Here is a 20,223-nt window from a genome sequence, read left to right as displayed (position 1 = left end):
CATTCCCTAATACCATACACAAAAATAAAATCAAAATTGATTAAAGACCTAAATGTAAAGCCAGACACTATAAAAAAACTCTTAGAGGAAAACATAGGCAGAACACTCTATGACTTAAATCACAGCAAGATCCTTTTTGACCCACCTCCTAGAGAAATGGAAATAAAAACAAAAATAAACAAATGGTACCTAATGAAACTGAAAAGAGTTTGCACAGCAAAGGAAACCATAATCAAGATGAAAAGACAACCCTCAGAATGGGAGAAAATATTTGCAAACAAAGCAACTGACAAAGGATTAATCTCCAAAATATACAAGCAGCTCATGCAGCTCAATATCGAAAAAACAAACAACCCAATCCAAAAATGGTCAGAAGATCTAAATAGACATTTCTCCAAAGAAGATATACAGACTGCCAACCAACACATGAAAGGATGCTCAACATCACTAATCATTAGAGAAATACAAATCAAAACTACAATGAGATATCACCTCACACAGGTCAGATTGGCCATCATCAAAAAATCTACAAACAGTAAATACTGGAGAGGATGTGGAGAAAAGGAAACCCTCTTGCACTGTTGGTGGGAATGTAAACTGATACAACCACAATGGGGAACAGTATGGAGGTTCCTTAAAAAACCAAAAATACAATTACCATATGACCCAGCAATCCCACTACTGGACATATACCCTGAGAAAACCATAATTCAAAAAGACACGTGAACCCCAATGTTTACTGCAGCAACATTTACAATAGCCAGGACATGGAACAACCTAAGTGTCCATCGACAGATGAATAGATAAAGATGTGGCACATATATACAATGGAATACTACTCAGCCATAAAAAGAAATGAAATTGAGTTATTTGTAGTGAGGTGGATGGACCTAGAGTCTGTCATACAGAGTGAAGTAAGTCAGAAGAGAAAAACACATACCGTATGCTAACACATATATATGGAATCTAAAAAAAAAAAAAAAAGGTTCTGAAGAACTTAGGAGCAGGACAGGCATAAAGACACAGATATAGAGAATGGACTTGAGGACACTGGGATGGGGAAGGGTAAGCTGGGACAAAGTGAGAGAGTGGCATGGACATATATACAATCCCAAATGTAAAACAGATAGCTAGTGGGAAGCAGCTGCATAGCATAGGGAGATTGGCTCAGTGCTTTGTGACCACATAGAGCGGTGGGATAGGGAGGGTGGGAGGGAGACACAAGAGGGAGGTGATATGTGGTTTTATGTATACATATAGCTGATTCACTTTGTTATACAGCAGAAACTAGCACAACACTGTAAAGCAATTATACTTCAATAGAGATGTTAAAGTTTAAATCCAAAAAACAAAAATTCTTAGTTATCTCCTCATTCATTCCACATGTATCTAATGCATCGATTGCCTATTTTATGGCATAAGTAGGATTTGGATATGGAAAGATGAATTAGTCACAGTTCTGGCCTTCAAGGTGCTCAAAGTCTACTATGAAAAAAACAAACAAAACAAACAGTTACCATATAATAGCCTAAGTGCTATGATAAAGATTTTACAAGGTAATGTATTATTGGGGAGGAAAAAACCTCTAACCATCTGGGAGGATGGGTATTTGGGAGGGTTGGATATGTTTACAGGGAGATGTCATGGGAAATTTAGTGCAATACATGGGAATTTTGGAGATACTATTACTTTGGTGTCTGCTAAGCTCAGTAGTTTTCTATCCAAATAGTAAAATAGTGAGAGAGTTAGTTGAATGCAAGCTCTTCTTAATTCTGGGTGAAATGCAGATCTAGCATTTGCTCATTTAGCATGAACTGTACCCACAGTCTGAAAAAAGCAAGCCAAATAAACGAATTATTAATTCGATTCACACAAACGCAAGGTCCCTTAACCCAATTTTCATGGACATTGTTTCTCCCGCCATTAACCTTAACTCTAGGTTCACTCCCCTCTGAGGACCTAGTCAAAAAGGCAATACAAGCTTACTAACAAGGGTGTACACACTGATGTAGTTAAAGCTGATTAGCATTAGGATATAATGGTAGTAGGAAACCTGGATATACACCTCGGGATATCAGGCATAGCAATGGTTGAGAATAATGCTCTTTAGAAAATTATAAAAATGGTGCACCTGAAGGATGAATGATATGGTTTGTTTTCCATTAGAGCCCAAAAATACATGGCTGATTAATTTTTTAATTGAAATATAGTTTTCAAGATTGTGTTCATTTCAGGCGTACAGCATAGTGATTCAGTATTTGTGCAGACTGTATTCCTTTATAGATTATTATAAGATAATGGGTATAATTCCCTGTGCTATACAGTAAATCCTTGTTCCTTATCTATTTTATATATAGTAGTTTATATCTGTTAATCCCATACTCTTAATTTGCCCCTCCTTTGGTAACTGCAAGTTTGTTTTCTGTATCTGTGAGTCTGTTTCTGTTTTGTATATAGCTTTTTGAGTCCATATATAGTATTTGGCTTTCTCTGTTTGACTTATTTCACTAAGCATAATATTCTCTAGGTCCAGCCATGTTGCTGCCAATGACAGTATTACATTACTTTTTATGGCTAAGTAATATTCAATTGTATATATGTGCCACATCTTCCTAATCTAATCATCTATTGATGGACACTTGGGTTGCTTCTTTGTCTTGGCTATTGTAAATAGTGCTGCTATGAACATCGGGGTGCATGTATCTTTTTCAATTAGTGTTTTCATTTTTTCCAGATATATACCCAGGAGTGGAATTGCTGGATCATATGGTAGTTCTATTTTTAAATTTCTAAGGAAATGTTATACTGTTTTCCATAGTGGCTGCACCAATTTGCATTCCCACCAACAGTGTACAAGTGTATCCTTTTCTCCACATCCTCTCCAACATGTGTTATTTGTAGACTTTTTGATGGTGTGAGGTATTACCTCATTGTGGTTTTGATTTGCATTTCTCTAATAATTAGTGATGGTGAACATCTTTTCATGTGCCTGTTGGTCATCTGTGTATTTTCTTTCAAGAGGTGTCTATTTAGGTCTTCTGCCCATTTTTTGATTGGGTTGTTTGTTTTATTCATATTGAGTTGTATGAGTTGTTAGTGTATTTTGGAAATTAACCCCTTGTCGGTCACATTGTTTGCAAATATTTTCTCCCATTCTGTAGTTTGTCTTTTCATTCTGTTGATGGTTTCCTTTGAAGTGCAAAAGCATTTAAGTTTGGTCAGGTCCCATTTGTTTATTTTTGCTTTTATTTCCTTTGCCTTGGGAGACCGATCCAAGAAAATATTGCTATGATTTATGTTGGAGAGTGTTTAACCTGTGTTCTCTTCTTTGACCCAGATCATGACTATTGAACTCCAGGCATAATGGAGATAGGGAGAGAGTACACTGGTCCCATTCACGGAACTTAAAGACATTTTGTAGTTACCAGGGATAACTGTATAGGAATGAAGATAGAGGGGCTTTCTCCTTACTTACCCTTCCTTTTTCTTTCTGACCATAATATGGTTCTTTGTTTCACCATCTACTGAAAAGAATTCTAAAGATCACTACCTAGCATGCTTACTAAAATGATTCAAATCTATGAAGTAGAGCCTAAAACAAATTTACTTTCTGAAGGAGTGATTCCAAGCCCTAGATGTTCCCAATTATGCAAACAGTTATCACAAGAGATATTCAAATAAATTTATAAGAATAAATATATTGCTTTAAAACATTAACATGTATAATATCGTATTTTTAGGAAGTATATATTTAAGACATATAAAAGATAATGTGAAATGAGAAAGTGTTAAGATGTTACAATGGCGAAATCTTTAGATTCTAAAGAGATTCCAATTCCATGTTCTAGAATAAAGATTCTAGTTTTGCCCAGGATGGTTACTGTGGCTATTTTGAGGTGAACTGGGAGGCTCTGAGCCATGTCAAAGTGGAGGAGTGGGGGTCAGTGGGCAACTTTATTATATTGATACAAGCAACACACATTCATTGTAGAAAAAGTAGAGAATACTAGGAAGCAAAAGGATTTAAAAAAAAAAACCTATAACCCCACAACTTATTAGATAACCATATTAGTAAGCTTTTAAAGTATACTTTCTAGAATTTTTTCATATGCTTTAGTTGCAAAAAAAAAAAAAAGGAATTATATCCACATATATACTTTTGTAACCTGTTTCCACTGACTTCACAATACAGTTCAAGCTGAGTGGTATAGCACTGTTGAAATTTATACCATGATTTATTTAACCAGTACTATAAGTACCCTATTGTTGGTTAGTTTGATTGCTTCTGATTTCTATCATAAATAATTTTACAATGAAAATCTTTGTAAATGAATCTTTACACACATCCTAAATTCCATTAGGATACATTTTTAGAAATGGAATTGAGGAGCCAAGGGATGGGCACATTTTTATATTTTCTCAAGGTATTTCCAAATTTTCCTACAGGAAGTTGGTATCCGCAAAGTAGGAGACTGCTCATACCTGTAGGCTGGTTATTTGTATTCATGGAGGCTATTCTCTTGTACTAACTTGTGTCACTCATAGTGCCACAATATTCCAATACTGACTGAAGGGATCTTGGACACTCCAAAGCTCACCACAGCAGTCGAGAGTAAGGTTCATTTCCTGGGAAACCTCTTTCTTTTTCCCGAGTAGTTATACATGGCTATCACGTGATCTTTTTCAGATTGCCCCAGTTAACAACAGTTTAACACAAATGAGAGTATTTCACTTATCGATGGTCATTACAATAGGCTACAATTTATGCCAAATCATGTGTGAGATTTCTCAATGAGAAAAATGTATACTGAGAACAGATCTTGAATGATTTAGCATTTGAACACCAGCACTCACACACTGTACCGTGTAGATTATGCAAAATTTTGGTTCAGGAGAGAGAGGCTTGAAAACACTTTCGTTTCTCTTTGAGGCCAGTACTTGAACATGTTTTAAACACTTATTTCATTAAAATCAATTAATTGGTTAATTTCCCTAGCCCCAGAATGAAATGTTGAGAGGAAAAGTCAGTTTCAATCTGTGGGGAAAATGATGGCAATGCCACTTTTAACAACTAATTATAGGAATTGTCTTCTAGAACACCTGGGCTGCAGTCTCAAACTAGATTCCTTCTGCTGCTTTTTATTCTTTTCTTCTGACTTTTTTTTTAACAAGAAAGAAGAAATTACAAAAGGCAATTCTGTCTAAGAAAAGGAAAGGATTAAAAAAGAGAAGGCTTCACTGTGAAGCATCCACAGGACACCATGGAAAGCTCCCAAGCACTAGAAAAGAAAATCTCATTCCACAGACATAAATAAGAACAAATCCTTCTGGACAGAGCTTAAGACAGGAGGTGGGGGTGATAAAATTACAGTACATTTTTAAAGCATGGGCTTTGCAAGCTGCATGTCCTCAAGAAAAAAATAACTTTAAGGAATTGAGGTGAATTCAGCATGTGGAGATTGTGTCACTTCCTACTATTGTTCTATGGTCCTTTAATTATGGTAGGATCTGGTGTCTGGCCCTAGAATGCATAGGTTCTACTGTCTGATGAGACATTTTTTCCTCATATGCATTCTGACCCATCAGCTACGGATGCAGGTACCATGACCCAGGATTGAGCTGGAAGGAGGAGACTGTACAACCATTGGTAACACAGCCGATTTAACAGGATTGTCAGTCCTCTGATTTTCCAGTGACAGTTCTTGAATCATTCTATAAGCAACTTGATCAACCACAAACATATTTCAAGCATTTTCTCTTTGCCAAAAATGTTCTCTATTTTCAGACTTTCACAGACCTCAATTTCAACTTAAAGTCCTATTTTTAATTATATTCCACCAAATTAAATTTTAATTTATGTCTTCCAGAAAAAAAGCATCTAAGAGCTATCAAATAGATAACACAATTCAGTGTTTTTACAAAAACGCTTTTAAAATCCAGCGTAAAAATCAACACCCCAAAATAAGTCCTTTTCATTTCTAAATTGTTCATAAGAGGAAATCGTACAAATAAATCACAAATGCAAGTACATTTTTTCCTTCAGTGCATCAACCATTTTTTACCTGCAAAATTGCCTTTACTTCCTTGGGAGCAAAAACAAAAAGAATAAACTACTTTTGATTTGCTAGTTATTTTGCTGACTCTAAAGATATCAGATATCATTTCAAAGAGAAAATGGTTTGTTGCAGAGATAACAGTAGTAGTCACCATCCTTTATATGTGTGTTATGTTAAAATGTGTAACTTAAACCTGCTTATTAGCTACTTAAGCTGGTAACAGTTCTTTGAAGCATTATGTTTCCCATTTTACATGAGTAAACAAGCTCAGAGATGCTAAATTATTTGCTAATATGTGACAGAGTCATATATGAATTAAGATATGGCTCTGAAATGTGTTACAGCTAATGTGTCACAAAGGCTGTCACCAAACTTCTTGTCATGTCTCCGTTTTTCCATGGTCACCTCAGCCTTCCTCTAAAAATGGTGATGCAGTTTAGATAACATCCCAGCCCTTCCTTCTCACTTATCTGTCTAGTTATAAATTGATTTCTTCAACCGATAATTAATGATTACTGTATTTGGTACTGTAGAAACAAGATGACTAATTTTATGGTCATGACCTCCAAGATCTCAGTTTGGTGAGCAAAATATACAGATTAAAAAAAATTAGTTAAAAGAGCCTAGGATAAGTGTATGTGATGGTAGAAGGTACTATGAGAACCCAGAAGAGAGAAGGAATAAATTTAAAAGACAGGAAGACCTTAACCAAGGAGACACTGATTTTGCTGAGTTTTAGACCATAAATAAGAGTCTCTTGGTATTTTCAACCTCCATTCCTTGCCTTTTACTTAATTCAGTATGTAATTGGACAAATGCAGAATATCCTTCACAAGTGGTGTCTTCTTTATGTAAGCTTTAAATCATAGTTTCAGTGGGTTTCCTTCGGTCATTCAAATGAATGGAAGACAGCTTGTTCTAGAGAAAATATTAGAGTTCTTTAGGCAGTATCTGTTGATAGTAAAAGAAAAGGGCATTTCAGAGAAGGCTGAGGGCCCTCGGTTTGAGCTGAAGTTTGGGGGGTTTATTGCTGATGTATGTTTTGTTTTAAATTTATTTATTTTTGGTTGCATTGGGTCTTCATTGCTGTGCACTGGCTTTCTCTAGTTGTGGTGAGCAGGGGCTACTCTTCGTTGCGGTGTGTGGGCTTCTCATTGCGGTGGCTTCTCTTGTTGCAGAGCACAGGGTTCTAGGCTTCAGCAGTTGTAGCACGTGGGCTCAGTAGTTGTGCATGGGCTTAGTTGCTCCACGGCATGTGGGAATCTTCCCAGACGAGGGTTCGAACCCGTGTCCCCTGCATTGGCAGGCGAATTCTTAACCACTGCGCCACCAGGGAAGTCCCTGTTTTGTTTCGTTTGTCTAGGGTTCATTATTAGTAAAGTCTGGTGTCCTTAATGTCAGAGTAGTTGTCTGTAGAGTTAAGACTAAGGAATGTGTCCAATTGAGAGAGGGTAAGAAATGTGGAGTTTCTTTAACAAAGTTGCATTTTTTTGTTTGTTTCTTTCACTCTAGTTGAAACTATTTGCATTAATGTTTCCTGTTAGAAAAGGGGAAAGGTGTTTTGTTTGTTTTTGTAATGCATCTGCTGACCAGGAACTCCAAAAGATGTAGAGACCCTGTCTTTTTCAAGTCTTTACTGCTTTGCAGTGGGCTTTGCAGTGTGGGTGCTTGCTAAATGTAGGGTGACCAAACAGGATATCCCAACCCAAGCTCCCTCCTTTCGGATTTTATTTCCACTCAGACAAATTTGCCTCCCCTGGCACCTACTGGCAGGAGGAAACATCATCTGGCTGAGCTCATCCTAAACACACAAACCGCAACTCAGATGAAGATTATTAACCAAGAAACTGGTGTCACCCTACACCATCCCCTCCCTGGATGTGTTATAGATCAGGAGAAGAAAATATTGATGGCCAAAGTGAGTTTTGGGTTTGGAGAATTAACCTAGCCGTTACTTCTCTGTGCATAATATTTACAGTACTATACCGAGCATCCTCACCCTGATTTTTCCTCCAGTAAGTGCTTCAGCTTCTATGAGCCTCAGTTTCTTGCTATATCAAAATAATATAAGGATATCTTCACTGGCCAATTCACAATGAGGTTCGGAGACAAATGTGATAAAGTTATGTGACCACTGAATTATATATCCCTTATGCATTTTCCCCTCTTCACCTCCCCTCTCAAAAAAAATTCTTGGAAATAGCTGTTAAATTCATTTGCTTCATTTTCCAGAGGAGACAACAGCCCCAGAGAGATGATGCTCCGTGGCATTTTAGTAAACTTGAAGAGATAAAGGATAGGTCTTGCCTAATGGTTAGAACTGAGGAGTAGCTTAAAGACCCACAACAGAACAGCTGCAACCCCTCACATTTTGTATTTCTTTGTGGCTCATATAACATTCTGAGCCATGGTGTGTGTGTGTGTAGTCCTTATTGAAGTGTGTCTTCTGCACAGTGCAGAATTGTGCACTTTATAAATATTAAATGGATGAACTGGTGAATGCAATAAGCTGAGATTATTTAGCACAATATATTTACTGTGTAGATGGGTCAACTGAGGCCCCCGAAGTCTCAGTAATTTGTTCAGCATGACAGTAAATCAGAACTGGGGTCAGAAGTCCCTCTGAGGTTCTGATTCTAGGCCCTTTACCTTTTCCCCCATTGTTCCTCTCTTCCAGTGGGAACTCCACACTGCCAATGTCTTGAAGTAGATTGGTCTCCTCTGGTCCTCTGAAGTTCTGGAGACTGTGGTCCTTTCTTTCCCCAGAACCTATATGAATCAGTGATGGCTGTGTTGGCATGGGGTGGGGCGGGGGAGGTGCTTCAAGAGTAGAAACTGATGGGATTCAAACTAGTATAAGATGAGATGGGCAGAAACGAAGCACAGGGGTCAGCCAAACCTGCAACTGGCTGAAGGCAGTGGGACTGGTTTGTACCGGACCAAGCACAGCAAATATGATGACCTATGTTGGACATGACAGTCTTTGGTCCGGATAAATCCAGCTCTGGGAAGGTAACACATTTGGATATCATTGCTTGTAAGAGTAGGGATTAGTTGAAACAGTGCAGGTGGCTTCCCACAACATATGTCTACCATGAGAAAGATAATTCAGGGAGCATCTTTTCTTAGGCATAGCCATATCATCTGTGTAAGAAACAACTTTACTATATGTATAATGCTGGTAACAGCTCAGGGCCTCTTGGCTAGCTTTATTTCTGAAAGATATATACAATGAAAACCAAATTCGATACATTTTATTGGTGGTTAGGTAAATGTACTATTAATAATTTAGGGATCAGTTTGGTTATTGCTTATAGATCTCTGAGCACAAATTATATTTAATATTATTTAGGGCAATAAATAGCATTGTGCTAAATACTTATGCTTTATTTAATCATCACAACAATCATATGTGGTTGACATTGCAGATGAGGAACCTGAGGTTCAGATACATCAAAGGATTTGCCTGAGGATGTAGAGGTAGGAAATGATAGAGACAAGCATAGACCATCTGCTGAGCACTTGCCCTTAACCAATATCCTGTCAAATCCAACCTTAAGTTTCTGTTACCTGTGCACTTGACTTATCCCTCCCACTAGACAGCAAGATCTTAGAAACCAGGTCTTACTGTGTTCCCTCAGAAAGCATCTGTCACAATGCTTTACAGAAATATGTCCTAAAATGGCAGGATGGTCAGACACAGAGATTTTGCAAGTTGATGCATGGATGGATGGATGGATGGATGGATGGATGGATGGATGGATGGATGGATGGATGGATATAGGAAAGGTTCAGTTATTTGGGGAAGGGGAAATGGGAGAAGGAAGAGAATCAGTAGACTAGAAAAGGAAGAAAAAAAGACATTTCAAATTTAATACTTGAGTTCTAACTAATATCAGCCAACTCTAGTAATAAAGTATGTCCTTGCAGAGAAATGGCTAACATCTCTCCTGATTTACACATAAAAGGATTTATTGCTGTTCTTGCCTCTGTAAAGTAATGTAAGATCAACAGGATTAGTGGCATTATACTGTGCTCTCTGCAGAGTTTAATGCCATTTCAAGCTGTTAAAAATTTATAGAAACAAGAGTCCAAAATCAGCTGAAGCGCTAATCCCCTCGAAGTAAAGGATTGTTCCTAGGTTACCATTTCCCTTGCAAATGTAAACTCAGGTGATTGCAGTTTGCAGATAACATTACCTTCCTCTTGAGCCAAGGCTGGGCATTCGTGGAAGAGTGACTGAAGGCAGTATAGTGTATCCGTCTGCCTCATTTCTTTATTAAGTCCATATGTATAGCGAGCAAGGAGTACAGGGTGACAGTAAAATGATCCTTCCTATCCAAGGGTGAAAGGAAATTGGACACCAGAGAAATTATCATCTCTGGTGGGATGATAGGTACAAAATCATCCCACCAGAGTGGATAGGCGAAGTCCCTTGAAGGAGGCGCAATGACTTCTAGGCCATTCATATTTATTCATTCACCATTCATTTGTACATTCATAAGTTTAGAAGATAAAATATATCTCTCAGGAGAGTCATAAACAATGGAAGGCTAGAAAACCAAGTGTTTCTAAAATAAGTATGCATGGTGTTCCACGTAGGGAGCAGGAAATCTGTCCCAAAGACTGACCGGACTGGTCCCAGTGGCAGTTAAACCTTAGAATGGACAGAGGTGTATCAGGTCACTCCAACATGTGATTCGTTTGATTCTCTCTACTTATCGTACATCATAGAATGTAAGACTTAAAGAATCAGTTCAAAGATGTATTTTATTTTACATACCACTAAAGAAAAAAAGAGCTACAATTACACTAAGCTATACTTTTTGAGTTTTATTTTAACTGAATATAGTTGATTTACAATATTGTGTTAGTTTCAGTTATACAGCAAAGTGATTCAGTTATTTTTTTTCAGATTTTTTTCCATTATAGGTTATTATAAGATATTGAATATAGTCCCCGTACTATACAGTAAATCCTTGTTGCTTATCTGTTTCATGTGTAATAGTCTGTGTCTGTTAATCCCATACTCCTAATTTCTCCCTCCCCCACACCCTTTCCCCTTTGGTAACCATAAATTTGTTTTCTATGTCTGTGAGTCTGTTTCTGTTTTGTATATAGGTTCGTTTATATTATTTTTTAGATTCCACATGTAAGTGATATATGATGTTTATCTTTCTCTGACATTTCACTAAGTATAGAATTTTCTAGGTCCATCCATGTTGCTGCCAGTGGCGGTATTACATTCTTTTTCATGGCTGAGTAATATTCAATTGTATAAATATATACCACATCTTCTTAAACCAATTGTCTGTTGATGAGCAGTTGGGTTGTTTCCATGTCTTAGCAATTATGAATACTGCTGCTATTAATATTGGGGTGCATGTATCTTTTCAAATTAGAGTTTTCATCTTTTCAAAATATATGCCCAGAAGTAGGATTGCTAGATCATTTTCCATAGTGGCTGCACCAATTTACATTCCCACCAGCAGTGTGGGAGGGTTCTCTTTTCTCCACACTCTCTCCGGGGTTTAGTATTTGTAGATGTTTTGATGATGGCCATGCTGACTGGTGGAAGGTGATACCTCATTGTGGTTTTGATTTGCATTTCTCTAATAATTATTGATGTTGAGCATCTTTTCATGTGCCTGTTGGCCATCTGTATGTCTTCTTTCAAGAGATGTCTATTTAGGTCTTCTGCCCATTTTTTTTTATTAAAGTAGAGTTGATTTACAATGTTGTGCCAATCTCTGCTGTACAGCAGTGTGACTCAGTTTTACAGAGACTTTTTTTATATTATTTTTCATTATTGTTTATCCCAGGAGACTGTATAGTTCCCTGTGCTATACAGTAGGACCTTGTTTATCCATTCTTAACAGTTTGCCTCTACCAACCCCAAACGCCCAGTCCATCCCTCTTTGTCCCCCACCCGTTCTGCCCATTTTTTAATTGGGTTGGGTTTTTTTTTTTTTTTTTGGTATTGAGCTGTATGAGCTATTAGTATATTTTGGAAATTAATCCCTTTTTGGTCTCATCCTTTGCAAATATTTTCTCCCATTTCATAGGTTGTCTTTTTGTTTTATTGATGGGTTCCTTTGATGCAAAAGCTTTTAAGTTTGATTAGTTGCCATTTGTTTATTTTTGCTTTTAATTCTTTTGCCATGGGAGACTGATCTAAGAAAATATTGCTGTGATTTATGCCTGTGGTTTTGCCTGTGTTCTCTTCTAGGAGGTGGTTTTGCCTGTGTTCTCTTCTAGGAGTTTTATGGTGCCATGTCTTATATTTAGGTCTTTAAACCATTTTCAGTTTATTTTTGTATATGGTTTGAGGGAGTGTTCTAATTTTATTGATTTACATGCAGCTGTCCAGCTTCCCCAACACCATTTGCTGAAGAGACTGTCTTTTCTCCATTGTATATTCTTGTCTCCTTTGTCATAGATTAATTAACCATAGGTGTATGGCTTTATTCCTGGGCTCTTAATTCTATTTCATTGATTTATATGTCTGTTTTTGTGCTAATACCACACTGTTTTGATTACTGTAGCTTTGTAGTATTGTCTGCAGCCTGTGAGGGTTACGCCTCCAGCTTTATTTTTTCCCTCAGGATTGCTCTGGTAATTCTGGGTCTTTTGTGATTCCATAAAAATTTTAGGATTATTTGTCCTAATTCTGTGAAAAATGTCATGGGTATTTTGATAAGGGATCACAGTAAATCTGTAGATTGCTTTGAGTAGTATGGTCATTTTAAAAATTCAAGAGCATGGGATTTATTTTCATTTCTTAGGATCATAGTCAATTTCCTTTATCAATATTTTAGAGTTTTCAGTGTACAGGTCTTTCACCTCCTTGGTTAAGATTTGGTTAAGATTGTTCCTAGGTATTTTATTATTTTTGACAGTTTTAAATGGGATTTTTTTTAACTTTCTGATATTTGTTAGTATAAAGAAATGCAACAGATATCTGTATATTAATCTTTGCTGAATTTATTAGTTCTAATAGTTTTTGTGTGGAGTCTCTAGGGTTCTCTATGTAGAGTATCATGACATCTTCAAACAGTGACAGTTTTACCTCTTCCCTTTTGATTTGGATACCTTTTATTTCTTTTTCTTGTCTGACTGCTGTGACTAGGACTTCCAATACTATGTTGAATAGAAGTGGTGACAGTGGGCATCCTTGTCTTATTCTAGATTTTAGTGGGAAGGCTTTCAGCTTCTCACCATTGAGTATTATATTGGCTGTGGGTCTGGCATAAATAGCTTTTAGTATGTTGAGATATATTCCCTCTATACCCATATTGTTGAGAGTTTTTATCATGAATGGATGTTGAATTTTATTGGTTTTTTTTTTCTGTGTCTACTGAGAATGATCATATGTTTTTTGCCTTTTGTTAATGTGGTGTATCACATTGATAGATCTGGGTATGTAGAACCATCCTCGCAACACTGGAATGAATCCAATCTGATCATGGTATATGATCCTTCTCACGTATTGTTGGATTCAGTTTGCTAATATTTTGTTGAGGTTTTTTGCATCTGTATTCATCAAAGATATTGGCCTATAATTTTCCTTTTTTTTGTAGTATCTTCTGGTTTTGGTATCAGGATGATGGTGGCTTCATAGAATGAACTTGGGAGTGTTCTCTCCTCTTCAATCTTTTGGAATAGTTTGAGAAGGATTGGCATAAGTTCTTTGTATATTTGGTAGAATTCCCCAGTGAAGCTATCCAGTCCTGGACTTTTGTTTGCAGGGAGTTTTTTTTTATTACAGATTCTATTTCACATCTAGTGACTGGTCTGTTCCAATTATCTATTTCTTCTTGACTCAATTTTGGCAGGTTGTATGTTTCTAGAAACTTGTCCATTTCTTCTAAGCTGTCCAAATTGTTGACATATAGCTGTTTATAGTATTTTCTGATTTTTTTGTATCTGCAGTATAGGTCGTTATTCCTCTTCTTTTATTTCTTATTTTCTTTATTTGGTTCCTCTCTCTTTTCTTCTTGGTGAGTCTGGCTAGAAGTTTGTTAATTTATCTTTTCAAAATAGCTCTTGGTTTTATCTATCTTTTCTATTGTTTTTTGATCTATAGTTTATTTCCTCTCTGACCTTTATTATTTCCTTCCTTCCACTGACTTGGGGTTTTGTTTGTTCTTTTTCTAATTCTTTCAGGTGGTAGGTTAGGTTGTTTATTTTTCTTCATTCTTGAGGAAGGCCTGTATTGCTATGAACTTCCCTTTTAGAAGTGGTTTTGCTGCATCCCATAGATTTTGTAAAGTTGTGTTTTCATTATCATTTGTCTCGAGGTATTTTCTGATTTCTTCTTTTGATTTCATCATTGACCCATTAATTTTTTAGTAGCATGTTGTTTAGTCTCCATGTGATTTTGTTTTGTGTGTGTGTGGTTGATTTCTAGTTTGATGCCATTGTGGTTAGGAAAAAATGCTTGAAATAATTTCTGTCCTCTTAAACTTGTTGAGGCTTATTTTGTGTCCTAGTGTGTGGGCAATTCTAGAGAATGTTCATGCACACTTGAAAAGAATGTGTATTCTGGCTTTTTTGAATGTAGTGTCCTTTAGATATCAACTAAGTCTCACTGTTCTATTGTGTCATTTAGGATCTCTTGCTTTATGTCTGGAAGATCTGTCTGTTGATATCAGTGGGGTGTTAAAATTCCCTACTGTTATTGTATTCTTGTCAATTTCTCCCTTTATGTCTGTTAGTATTTGTTTTATATATTTAGGTGCTCCTATATTGGGTATAGTATCATCCTCTTGCATTGATCCCTTTATCATTACATAGTGTCCTTCTTTTTCTTTCTTTATGGCCTTTGTTAAAGTCTGTTTTGTCTGATATGAGTATTGCTACCCCTGCTTTTTTGTCATTTTCTTTGGCATGAAATATCTTTTTCCATCCTCTCACTTTCAATATATGTGTGTGCTTTTCACCCTAAAGTAGGCAGCATATTGTATATTCTTGTTTTTTTAATCCAATCTGCCACTCATGTTTTGATCAGAGCACTTAGTCCGTTAACATTGAAGGTAATTATTGCTACACATGTATTTATTGCCAAACCTTGTTGTCCAGTTGATTTTATAGTTTTCTTCATTTGTTCTTTTTGTTTCTCCTTTCGTGGTTTGATAGTTTTCTTTTGTATTATGCTTGAATTCCTTTCTTTTTGTTCTTTGTGAATCTACTGTATGTGTTTGATTTGTGGTTACCCTGGTTTTCATGTATATTAACCCATAACTATATCTATTTCTTTAGACTGCTGGTCGTATAAGTTCAAACACATTCTAGAAGATCTACATTTTCTTTACTCCCTTCCCCCACATTTTGTGATTCTGATGTCCTATTTTACATCTTCATGTTTACCTTCTGCTGTTAATTGTGGTTACAATCACTTTTACAAAAAAAATTCACTGGCTTTTAATCTTTGTACTGACTTATTTGATACTCGATCTTTTTTATCTATTTGCCTTTCCTTTCCTATAGATTCCTACCTTTTCTATTTAGAGAAGAACTAGAATATTTCTTTTAGGTTAGGTTTAGTACTGCTGTAATCTTTTAGTTTTTGCTTGTCTGAGAAATTCTTTCTCTCTCCTTCTATTCTAAATGATAATCTTGCTGGGTAGAGTATCCTAGGTTGCAAATTTTTCCTTTTCAGGACTTTGAATATATCATGCAACTCCCTTCTGCCCTGCAAAATTTCTGCAGAGAAATCAGCTGATAGCCTTATGGGAATTCCCTTGTAACTGACTCTTTGTCGTCTCTTACTGCCTTTAGAATATTTAACTTTTGCCTTTTAAATATAATATGTCACGGGACTTCCCTGGACATCCAGTGGTTAAGACTTCACCTTCCACTGCAGGGGGTGCAGGTTTGATCCCTGGTCAGGGAGCTAAGATTCCACATGCCTTGCAGCCAAAAAACCAAAACATCAAACAGAAGCAATACTGTAAGAAATTCAGTAAAAAGAGTTTAAAAATGGTCCACATCAAAAAAAAATATATATATATATGATATGTCTCAGTGTGGGTCTGTTTGGGTTCATCTTGTTTGGGACCCTCTGTGTTTGCTGTACCTGGATATCTGTTTTCTTCTTTGGGTACAGGAAATTCTCCAACATAATTTCTTCAAATCCATTTTTAATCCCTTTCTCTCTCTCTCATCTCCTTCTGGAAGATCTATTATGCATAGGTTGGCATGCTTTATATTATCTCATTAATCTTGTTTGTTGCTTTCTTTTTATTCCATTTGTCTTTCTGTTGTTCTGATTGGGTGCTTTCCATTATCCTATCTTCCAGATCACTTATTCATTCTTCTCTGTTATTTAGTCTGCTATTCATTGGTTCTAGTTTGGTTTTTATCTCAGTAATTGAGTTGTCTAATTTTGAAAGATAGTTCCTAGTTCCTTGTTACACTGATCTGAATTTCTATCAATAACTCTTAATTCCTTTAGCATTTTATTACTTCCTTTCTGAACTCAGGGTCTAGTAGACTGGCAAGGTCATTCTCATTATTCTTTTGCGGTATTGTTCTTTCTCTGCTTTTTAACTATTCTTCCTAAATTCATAGAAACAGAGAAAGTTATCTACCGTGGTCTTAAAGTGTTGTTATTATGTGGGAGTGGCCCTGTATAGACTGTGTTAGTCCAATATTTTTATGCAAGGGCTGTTTTTGGTATGGATGCTGCCACATCTTTCCTCAGAGTATGTTGGCTGTTATCCCCTTGATAGGGGCTGTGACTGATGTTGTGGTGTCTAGAGCCTGCAATGGATATTGGGCGGGGCCTCCTCTTTGTTCCATGGCTGTCACAGCCCTGACAGTGGCAGAGTCTGCTCTCCAGTTGTTGAAGTAGAAGCCCTGAGAGTCAGGTTCAGTAAGGGTCCCTTGTGCTTAAGTGTGTGTTCTGTCCCCAAGGAGGTTAGTGCTGAAGCAAGTGATGCCCATGTGGTCACAGTGAACCTGTGCAGCATCTGTGCAGGTATCCACAGTTCTGCCCAGAAGCAGCCCAAGGTTGCATTCCTTTCTCTACTGTGTTCATTCCAGACCTAGTTCTGGGCTGGCACCAGAGCCTGGAGCATGGTGCCTGCAGGAATCAAGACAGTTTCGCTGTTGCCTGGGACCTGGGCTGCCTCTCTATTAGGGCTTTCCCAGGACTTGTCTGCCCCAGATCCGTCTCCAAGCTGCAGTGTGAGGTAGGTGGAACCAGAGTGTTCCCACCAGGAAAGGAACCCCTGCATACTCCTCCCCAGGGGCTTTCCACTGGACTTGTGCAAATCTGTGATGCTGTTGACTACCCGGTGTACATATCGACAAAGTCCACAGGTGTTGGGCTCACCCTCGGACCTCCCCTCTGCCCTAAGTCTGTGAGTGCTGATAATGGGCTCAGATGTCAGCCCTGTCCCAGCCATGTGCGTGCTAACAAAGTCTGCCACTGCAGGAGCTGTGCCCCGCTCTAGGCACCTTGACAATGGGCTCTAAGGTTCAGCCCCGACCACAGGGTTTGTCTGCCCAATTTTCAGCACGTGGGTGCTGTGCGTATTAGCAGCCCCACAGGGCTCATGTTTTGGGCTAGGAAGTGCAGCTAGGCGGCAGCCTTCAGCACTGGTCTCTCTCTACCCTGATTGCTAGCAAGCTAGTACACAGGCACTCCTCGTGAACAGAGTCCAGGCTCCTACAACCCCTCTATCTGTCCCAGGCTACAGGGAGGCTTCCCAGGATGAAGGCCTGCCTGTGGGGACCCTCCCCTCCTTCACAGATCCCTCCTAGGGATGCCAGTCCCATCCTGAAGCCTTTTTGCCTACCTGGATACATGGCGGCGGGGGCGGGGGGGGGTCTTTCTTGCAGCTTTGGTTTTATAAGAAATCTTCTGCCAGTTTCCAGCTGATTTTCTGTGAAAATTGTTCCACTTGTGGATTGATTTTTGATGTGTTTTTTTGGGGGAAGTAAGGTCCACATCCTCCTACTCTGCCGTCTTGATCCCATCCACTGTTGAGTTTCTGTTGTTACCTGAACACTTGACTTATCCCTTCTCCTAAACTGCAAGCTCTTAGGAACCAAAGATTAAGTAGTCTTATAATGGAGATTTGTTTTGCATTTTATACTAAAGCAGAGTGCTGATGAAGGCTTTATTTTGCATATCTTCCTATTGCCCACCACCACTCCAAAATCTACTCCTCACCTTTCTCCATGCTGCCTTCTGACCCAGGGGACTGACCTGGATAGGCTACCTCAGCAGTTCTCAAAGTATAGTCCCCAAAGCCCCGGGTTTCCTCAAGACTTTTTCAGGAGGTATACAGGTCAGAAGTATTTTTATAAGAATACTAAGACAGTACTTGCCTTTTTCAATTTGAATTGATGGTGCAAAAATCAAAGGTGGATAAAACTTCTGCAGCCTTAGCAGGAATCAAGGCAGTGGCACCAACCTGCTGGTAGTCACTGTGTTCTTCACTAACCCAATCTTTTAAGAAATGCCGGTTTCATTTAAGAATGCCCATGACAAAACAGCAAAAAAACAGTATTAATTGCATTCAGTCTCACATCTTTTGCGTCCATGTCTTTTTAATATTCCATGTAATGAAATGGCAGTATGCATAAAGCATACTTCTGTGGTACACCAAAGCATGATGGTTATTTCCAAGAAAAGCATCGACAGGATTGTTTCAACTGCAGGCTGAATATCTGCTTTTCTCATGGAACACCATTTGGAAATAAGACTAACAGATAAACTGTAGTTACTCAGAATTGGCTTTTGGCAGGTATTTTCTTGAAAATAACACAAGTGAGTCTATCATTTTGAGAAAGACATATTTGCTGCCCATGATAAAATTTGAGTTTTTAAGCAAATATTAGAATTTTTGAAACATATCTGCTACAATGAGATTGACAATTTCCCAAAGTTTAAAGATTTTTCAGATACGTTATTTTTTTGGATATTGTATATTCAAATGTGTCAATATGTAGTAGATCTGCCTAATTCACTAAACCCATATTTTCCAAATGACCAAGGCATAAAACTACAAAATCATGCATGGGTAAAAGGTACATTCAAAGTGTGATATAGACCAATGGATTTTAATGTAACCAAATACAAAAAGTTCATTGTTATAATTTCAGATTCCACATTGCACTAACCTTTAAGAAACTACTTGCTGAGCTTTGGTGCATTATTAAAGAAGATTAAAGAAGACTATACATGACTTTTGGAAAAGATACTTAAAAGACCCCTTTTCTAACTGCAGGTAGGTGTGAGGCTATACTTTCTTCATACACTTCAACCAAAATAATATGTCACCACGTTTTGAATGCAGAAATCAACGTGAAAATCCAGGCGTCCTCCATGAAGCCAAACATTAGCATTTCTCCAAAATGTAAAACAATGCCACATACTCACTAGCTTTTGAAACAAGGAGCTGTTTTTCATTGAAATTTTTCTTGTATTAACATACAATGGGTTTATTACTTTTTAATTAGTTTCTTAGCTTTCATTTCTAATATGGTAAGTATCAATGGATATAAGCTACATAAACAGAAGTTCTCAATAATTTTTAAGAGCATAATGGAGTTCTGAGACCAAAAAGCTTGAAAATTGGTAGGTTACGTAAATGGATCCTCTTACCTCTGAATTCCAACTGGGTATGACCAATGGGGAGCCCCTGCAAGAGATCAGAGAATGAGGGAGAGAGAGGTGGGGATGTTTATTCCCCCCACCTCTCTCCCTGCAGGGTCACTTGTGCTCCCGCCTCCTAAGCCCTATCTCACAACTCTCTCACTCTGGCCTCTAGTTTGCACCCCAGCCCTTTGCCCAGTGGTGGCAAAGGCTTTGCTGTTACCATTCCCAGGTCACAGTACTATTCCACTACCCCTGTGTTTCCCTACCGCCTGTGTAAACAGCCTCTTGTTGAGTCTTAGCTGATAGAAACTGATTTAGGCATTTTTATCTTCTACCCACATAAATTGAAAAATATAAGTGAAATAAAAACTCTTTTTGAAATTTCTTCACAATGTAAACCTGATTCTTCCTAAGCACTTTCTGTGTAAGAGCCACTCATGTTCTTTTCCAGCCCCTGTGCCGTCAGTGTCGTGGCGAGTTCACATTTCTTAAAACAGTTATTCACATGTGTCTCCAGATTTTCTCCCAAGGTGCTGACCCATTTTGCAAGGTTTT

The 20,223-nt window shown here is 37.7% G+C and overlaps 2 long non-coding RNA genes across 2 annotated transcripts in view; both read left to right on the top strand.

Moving 5' to 3' along the window:
• LOC113623186 (uncharacterized) overlaps nt 1–19,278 on the top strand; it is a 121,436-nt gene extending 102,158 nt beyond the window's left edge. Inside the window, exon 3 of the long non-coding RNA XR_003433816.1 lies at nt 19,173–19,278. This is a non-coding gene — a long non-coding RNA (uncharacterized LOC113623186). The remainder of the gene's footprint in view (nt 1–19,172) is intronic.
• Nucleotides 12,444–15,464, top strand: LOC113623185 (uncharacterized). The gene is made up of 3 exons (XR_003433815.1): nt 12,444–12,455; nt 14,100–14,105; nt 15,006–15,464. It is a non-coding gene; the product is annotated as an uncharacterized LOC113623185 (long non-coding RNA).
• Nucleotides 19,279–20,223: the final 945 nt, after the last annotated feature.

This window comes from Aethalodelphis obliquidens, unplaced genomic scaffold, assembly GCF_003676395.1.
Source record: "Aethalodelphis obliquidens isolate GAN/ISIS:26980383/991018 unplaced genomic scaffold, ASM367639v1 scaffold11, whole genome shotgun sequence".
Lineage (NCBI taxonomy): Eukaryota > Metazoa > Chordata > Mammalia > Artiodactyla > Delphinidae > Aethalodelphis > Aethalodelphis obliquidens.
Note: the sequence above shows the minus strand (reverse complement) of the source record. Positions and strands in the feature narration are given on the sequence as shown.